Below are 7,814 nucleotides of genomic sequence, written 5' to 3'. Positions count from 1 at the left end.
AAGGCACACGACTGGGTTGCTGGTTTAGTCCCTGGTCAGGGAAGGTACAATGTTTCTCTCTCACATTGATGTTTCTTTCCCTCTCTTTCTCCCTGCTTTTCTTCTCTCTCTAAAAATAAATGAATAAAATTGTGGGGTTTTTAATTTTTTTATTTTAATTGTTGTTCAAGTACAGTTTCTGTCTTTTACTCTCATCCCAGCCCATCCCCCCAGCTCTTCCCCCCTCCCTCCCACTTCCACCCCCCCCCCTAGTTTTTGTCCATGTGTCCTTTATACTTCTTCCTGTAAACCCTTCTTCCCCTTTTCACCTGAAATTCCCTCCCCTCTCCCCTCTGGTCACTGTCAGCCTGTTCTCTATTTCAGTGTCTTCGGTTATATTTTGCTTGTTTGTTTGTTTTGTTGTTTAGGTTCCAGTTAAAGGTGAGATCATATGAAATTAATAAAATTGTTTTTTAAATGCCTAAATTTTCTGCATGTAAAAAATGAAGTACCCCCCTCTCCCCAAACCAATCTCATCAATGTAATTTTCTGCCAGTTTTTAATTTCTCAAAATGCAAAAAGACATACAGAGAGGGGTGTAAAATTGTGCAGCTGCCTTTGCAAACAGTTTCGTGGTTCTTCAAAAAGTTTAACACAATTACTCTGTGACCTGGCAGTTCCACACTAAGTATAGTGTGTGCACAAGACAATTGAAAGCAAGCACTCACAGATATTTGTACACCCATGTTCACAGCAGCATTCTCCACAATAGCCAAAGGGTGGAAAAACTTACATACTCCTAAACAGATGAATGAATACACAAAGTCTGGATCGTCACATAGTGGAATATTATTCAGCATTAGCCAATGGTCAGTAAGAGGTGAGGGAACCACCTGAGCTCATGTTCCCAGGACCCAGATTGGGTGGAAAAGGAGATGGATAGATTGGCATCCTCTAAAGTGGAAACCCCGTTACAGGTGGCATCTGCATTCTGCCCACTCAGCACCCAGATACTTTTTCTGGACCTGGCATCCCACTTGTTTTTGTGGGAGATTGTCCCTCCCCAACTCTCAGTTCAAGTACCAGGACCCCATGGCCAACTCAGCCCTATCAATTAGAACATTTTCCTCCCCCTGGCCACAGTGACTGGATCAGAAATAGACATGTGACTCAAGTAAGACCAATGAGAATTACTCCTGGGTCTTTGAAATACAGAGTAGGGTGTAAGCCTGGAGGTACTGGGAATCATTTTTGCCACCTAGCAGTGGAAATTGTCTGTGAATGAAACCAAAACAGAACAGAGCAGATCCCAGAGAGAAAAAGCAGTCCATGCTTTGACAACATTGTTGATGAACCTGGATCCAGCCATGCCTGAGTCAGGTCGCCTTTGAGCTTTCCTGTATGGGGGGGGGGGTCGTTTTTTTCTTTTTTGACTTAAACTAATTTGAGTCATGATTTCAGTCCTTTATAGACCATGAGCTTCAACTGATAAAGTCCCTTTTGTTTTGATGTTCATCATCCAGCACCTTTCTCACATAACATGACCCTCAAAACTCATGGCAACAGGTTCGTGTCCAACACCAAAAGGCTGAAAAAACACATGGAATTGGTTCCCCAACTGTAAGCTTAATGGCAGCTGAAAGTGCCCTGGAGTCAGTCCGAAGCCTGGGTCAGCTGCTGACCGGCTGGCCATAAGCTTGTCCACATCTGCGAGGCTGTAAAGAAATGAGTCCGTGGGAGGTGAAGGACTTCCCTGAAAGCCTCCCTGAGCTGCACATTCCTCTCAAGTTGTGTGGCCTGTGTTTACCCAGTTCATCATCCCGCTGACTTTCTGAGGTTGCAAGGGGCAGCTGTGTGGCCTCAGGTGTTTCCCGCTTCTGTGGTGATCCTCAGGCCAAACTCCTTCCAGAAAAAGGGTGAGGTGAGGGGACTTCCTTTAAATGCCCAACAAGGCCAAACAAAGCCTGCTGGACCTCGAGGAGGACAGGAAAGTGCCACCTCCTGTTTCCTGGAGGTTATAGAACACTATGCTGCCCCCAGCTGATCTCTTGACAAATGAATTTCTGCCTACCTGCCCAGATTCTTAGAGGGTTCCAGGACCCCATCACACACAAACATGTGCACACACACAAACATGCACGTGTGCATGCACACACACACACACGGAATTCACCAGCCACCAACCACTGGTCACTTCCCTTGGCCTGAAAACATCGGTTTCCAAAAAGCAAACTCAAGTAACATCAAATTTTAAAATCCAGCCTCTTTCCCTGGCTGGTGTGGCTCCGTGGATTGAGCACAGGCTTGCAATCCACAGGGTCGCTGTTTAGATTCCCAGTCAGGGCACATGTCTGGGTCTCGGGCCAGGTCCCCAGTGGGGTGTGCATGAGAGGCAACCACACACTGATGTTTCCCTCTTTCTCACCCCCTTCCTCTTTCTAAAAATAAGTAAATAAAATTAAAAAAAGCCAACCTCTTTGCTCATAGGCCTTTAACTTTTAGTTTGAACACAATAATAACCAAGATGGTTCTCTGCTTTCCCAAGTTTTAGAGGCTGACGCTAATGATGTAATGATATAATGCAATAGTCATTATTAATGTCAATAATTGTCATTATTACTAATTAATAATGGTTAATATTTACTGAGTACTTATTTGGAACCAGACACGATTTTGATTCTAAACACTTTACATAATTTCATTTAATCCTTACAACAAGTCTGTAGGACAGTGTAAGTGCCACAGCCTTCACGGGTCGGGGAGCTAGAAGTACACCCTACCAGGTACACAGTTTCACAACAAATTCTCCCTAAAGTCCTGGCCACTGGCCACGTGGGACTGAGGTGTGAGGGGAGCCCCCATCTCCAGTGGTCCTGTTCTCTCCTGGCTCACTCTTTACTTTACTGTCTCCCCACTGCTTACTATCATTTGGTGATATTTATCTAGAGTGTCTGGTCCACGAGGACTAGAAATTTTGTTCACTGTAGATCCCCACTGCCTGGCCCAGGGTGAGCACCCAGTGCATGTGAACAGACAATGTTGTTGTTATTATTGTTGTTATTATTTTGGCAAGACAAATGGAATTACCCAGGCATCCCTCGTTCCCCAGACCTGCCACCTTTATCAAACAGTCACTGCTGCCACCTACCGGCAAAAGGCAGAATAGACAAGTTCTCGGCTCCAGGCGGGATAGGCAGCTTTTGTTGAGTGCTTCCAAAAACAGCCACAGCCACTGCCCCTGGCCCTTCAGAGTCAGAGAGACCAGAGCCAGGCTGCAGGTCCTGCGTGACAGGGGCGGTGCATCAGCAGCGGGGATCCAAGCGGGCTCCAGCAGCACCTGGGGTCCTTTAGAAATGCAAGTTCTTGGGCCTCACCCCAAACCTACTGAATCAGAAACTAGGGGCTTGATCTGGCCCTCAGGAGATTCCAGTGCATGCTCAGGTTTGAGGACCAGGCCCTGGAGGGAGCAGTGACTTTGTTCCCCCACATTTACAATGTCTGGGGACATCTGTGGTCATCGTGACTGGGGGTGCTCCTGGCATTGAGTGGATGGGGTCCAAGGATGCTGCTCCACCCTCCACAGTTCCTGGGATGGCCCCACAACCACGAATCATCCAGCGCCTAAATGTCAATAGTGCCAAGGGAGAGAGATCCTGTCCTAGAGCCTAACAGGCATGCAAACCATAGTGTGGGACCTTCGGCAATGGTCTGTTGGACCAGATGGTGGCTCTGGGTTTAACCTTTTGAGGAGGTGCTACACTGTTTCCAAAAGAAGCTGCTCCTTACACTCCCCTTACCTCATGTGAGGGTTTAGAGGTCTCCACATCCTTCCCAACGCTTGTTATTACCTATCTTTTCGGGTACAGCTTCTAGCGGGGATGAAGCACTATGCACCATGGTTTTGGTTAGCATTTCCCTGATGGCTTGGATGTTGAAGAGATGATCATTACTGCATGCTTGCTATGCACCAAGCAAAATAAAATAAAGATGAGATCATTTCCAGTGGAATGCATGGTGACAGAGTGGCTATGGTAAAAGGAGTGGTCAAGGAAGATATCTCTGCAGAGGTGACACTTTCCATGAGCCCTGAGTCATGAGAGATTTTCTGAGGGAAGAGTGTTCCAGGCAGAGGGAACAGCCTGTGCAAAGGTCTTGAGGCAGGCCCTGGCTGGGCATATGCAAACCAGGAAGATCCCACAGGGTAAATTGTGGGGAGCTCTGGGGCACAAGGAGGAGTGAGGCCAGAGAGCTCAGCCACTTGGGAAACCTTTTGGCAGTTTCCACTAAAGCTGAACTCATGTATATTCTATGATCCAGCTAATCAGCTCCTGAAAGGATAACCTGTTATGGATTGGGTTGTGTCCTTCATAAGTCATATACTGAAGCCCTAACTGTTAGGACCTCAGGATGTGACTGTGTTGGAAGACAAAGTCTTTAAAGCAGAGATTAAGATACAGTGAAATCATTGCTTTGGGTCTTAATCCAACATGATCAGTGTCCTTATAAGAAGAGGAGATCAGCCCTGGCTGGTGTAGCTCAGTTGATTGAGCACTGGCCTGCGAACCAAAGGGTCGCCGGTTCGATTCCCAGCAGGGCACATGTCTGGATTGCAGGCTAGGTCCCCAGTAGGGGGCATGCAAGAGGCAACTGCACATTGATGTTTCTCTCCCTTTCTTTCTCCCTCCTTTCCCCCTGTTCTAAAGATAAATAAATAAAGTATCTTTTCTAAAAAAGAAAAGGAAATTAGAATATAGACTTGTATAGGAGGAAGACCATGTGAAATACAGGGAGAAGATGGCTATCCACGTGCCAAGGAGTGAGAACTCTGGAAGAACCAGCCCTGCTGAAACCTTAATCTCAAACTTCCAGCCTCTAGCACTAGAAGAACCTCAATGATTATTGTTTAAGCCACCCCCCTATCCAATTGTGTTATGCCAGCCCCAGCAAACTAATATAGCACCCAATTAAGTGAGTATTTGTGTCCAGTAAAACACTTATGAATGTTCACAGCAACTTCGTTCATAATAGCCCCAAACTATAAACAACCCAATCGTCCATCTGCAGGAGAATGCATTAACAAAAGTGGTGCAATAATACAATGGAATAAATGCAGTAATGAAAAAGGCGAACGCCTGCTACATACATGCACCCAGTGTGGAGTGAAAGTAACCAACACAAAAGTGAGCATACTGTATGCTTTTATTTACAGAAAGTAAAAAAACTTTTTTTAATCAATGAATGAGTCAGCACCTAGAGAAGTCAACTAGTAATGATCTCTGGAGGGAAAGAACAAGGACAGTATAGGAGGGAGCCTCTGGCACGAGGTTGGGGGTTGTAAGTGGATTACAATCCAGAGGCTTGTATATGTATGTGTGTGTGTGTTTAAATGACTTTTTTTTTTATCAGTTTTAAGTTCACAGCAAATCGAGAGGAAGCTACAGAGATTTCCCATGTACCCCTGCTCCAACACATGCACAGCCTCCCCCATTATCAATGTTCCCCAACCAGAGGGGGACACTGGTTTCAAGGATGCGCCTACACTGACATGTCATTGTTATCTAACATCCACAGTTTACATGGGGGTTCACTCTTAGTGTTGTATGTTCTATGGGTTTGAACAAATGTATAATGACCTGTGTCCATCATTATGGCATCAGGCAGAGAGCATTTTCACTGCCCTAAAAATCTTCTGTGCTCTGTGTATTCATCCTTCCCCCCAGCCCTCGCATGACTGGATTTTCTGTTGCACCCATGGTTTTACCCGTATGCACGCAGTTTAATTAAGTTGTGCAAATAAGATTTGTGCACATATGGTCTGTAAGTTATGATTTAATTTTTTAAACATTACTTCTGGCTGTGTAGATGGAAGAGGGCCCAGTTCAGGGAAGCAGATTCTTTAGGAAAGACCCCATGCTTCCTGGGGCTGGCTCACTCCTGTCCAACCTCCCATCCCCACCGCTTACCCAATCAGCTAGCAACTGCTGCTATTTTAGGAGCCACCCCCCCTCACGCCACACACACACTTCCTTCCTGGCTGTGTCAGGAGCCCACTTCCTGACTAGGTCTCGCTCTCTCCCTTTGGGGTGGGGCAGACAACCTGCAGGTTAGGGTGCTTCTTTACCAGCGCCAGGGTCCCAGACCATGACCTTGGGCCTCTTGGCCCTTTCCCCAAACCAAGACAGGCCACGTAATTTGCAGATTCCAGTTTGAAATGTAAATACAGGACCCCTTGTTAAAAAATTTATTAGGAATTCCAAGACAGCAGCCGCAGGGCAGTAAGTCATGGGGGGTGCCCTTCTGAGGTCAAAGCCCTGAGTGACCGCACAGGTCTCAGCCCATGAAGCTGTCACTTCTCCAAGCACCTGGGGTTCTCCCCCAACCTCATGGTTTTATGAACTTTATTTATTTTATTATGGTGAAATATACATAATATAAAATTTACCATCTTGCCATGGCTGGGTAGCTCAGTTCGTTACAGCATCATCCTGACACAACAAGTTTGTGGGTTTGATCCCCAGTCAGGGCACATAAAAAAAATCAACCAACGAATGCATAAATAAGTGGAACAACAAATTGATGTCTCTCTCCCCACCCCCTTCCTCTCTCTTTCTCAAATCAGTAAATAAACATGTATGCCCTGGTTGGTGTGGCTCAGTGGGTTGAGGACTGGACAGTGAACCAAAGTGCTGTGGTTCAATTTTCAGTCAGGGTATATGCCTGGGATTCGGGCCTGGTCCCCAGTAGGGGGCGTGCAAGAGGCAACCACACAATGATGTTTCTCTTTCTCTGTTCCACCCCCTCTGTCTAAAAATAAATAAATAGTCTTTAAAAAATAAACATTTAAAAATCAAATTTACCATCTTAATTATTTTAAGGGTACAACTTGGTGGCATTAAGTACACTCACAAGGTGTGCAACTATCCCCACCATCCATTTCCAGAACTTCCTCATATCCAGAACTTTCTGATATACAGAATCTCCCCAATCTGAAGCTCCATCCCCATTAAACACTAAATCCCCATCCCCTGGCTTCGACCATCCACTTTCTATCTCTGTGGATCTGGCTCTTCTAGGGACCTCCCACGAGCGGAATTACACAGTATTTGTCTTTCTCTGTCTGGCTTATGTCACTCAGCCTAATGTCCTCAAGATTCATGCACATATTCCTGGCCAGATAGCTCAGGTGGTTAGAGTATCATCCTGAAGGTTGCCAGTTTGACTCCCAGTCAGGGACATACAAGAATCAACCCATGAATGCATCAATAAGTGAAACAACAAATCAATGTTTCTCTCTCTCTTTCCTTTCCTCTCTCTCTAAAATCAATAAATAAAACATATTAAAAATCAGTGCTTATAAAAAAGTTCATCCACGTGGTCACTGGTGCCAGAATGTGCCTATCCTTTTTAAGGCTAAATACTACTCCACTGTGTAGGTGGAACAGATTTTGTTCACCCATTCATCCATCCATGGCTATTGTGAATCATGCTGCTACAAATAATCAAGTACAAGTCCCTGTTTGAGTCCCTGCTTTTAATTCTTTTGGGCGCCTACCAAGAAGTATAAGCATGATTTTTTAGCCACCTAGCTTTATTTCAGCCTCTGCCTGATCATAACAGTGTAACACATCCTTTGCCAAGAAAAAACAGAACAAACTCAGAAGATGTCAAAGTGTGAAGAAGAGAAAAACTCATCCGTCTTCTCATCCTCCCACGTCACTCCTGTTCCCATTGTGGTGTGTTTTTCTAGGGGTGGAATTGGGAGGAACCTATGATGGCTTCGTTTCCTGGATGCAGCTGGGTGGACCTTCTCATTAGAAGCCTCTTCTTCCAGGAAT

The sequence above is a fragment of the Phyllostomus discolor genome, chromosome 8 (genome assembly GCF_004126475.2).
Source record: "Phyllostomus discolor isolate MPI-MPIP mPhyDis1 chromosome 8, mPhyDis1.pri.v3, whole genome shotgun sequence".
Lineage (NCBI taxonomy): Eukaryota > Metazoa > Chordata > Mammalia > Chiroptera > Phyllostomidae > Phyllostomus > Phyllostomus discolor.
This window is presented reverse-complemented; position numbering follows the sequence as displayed.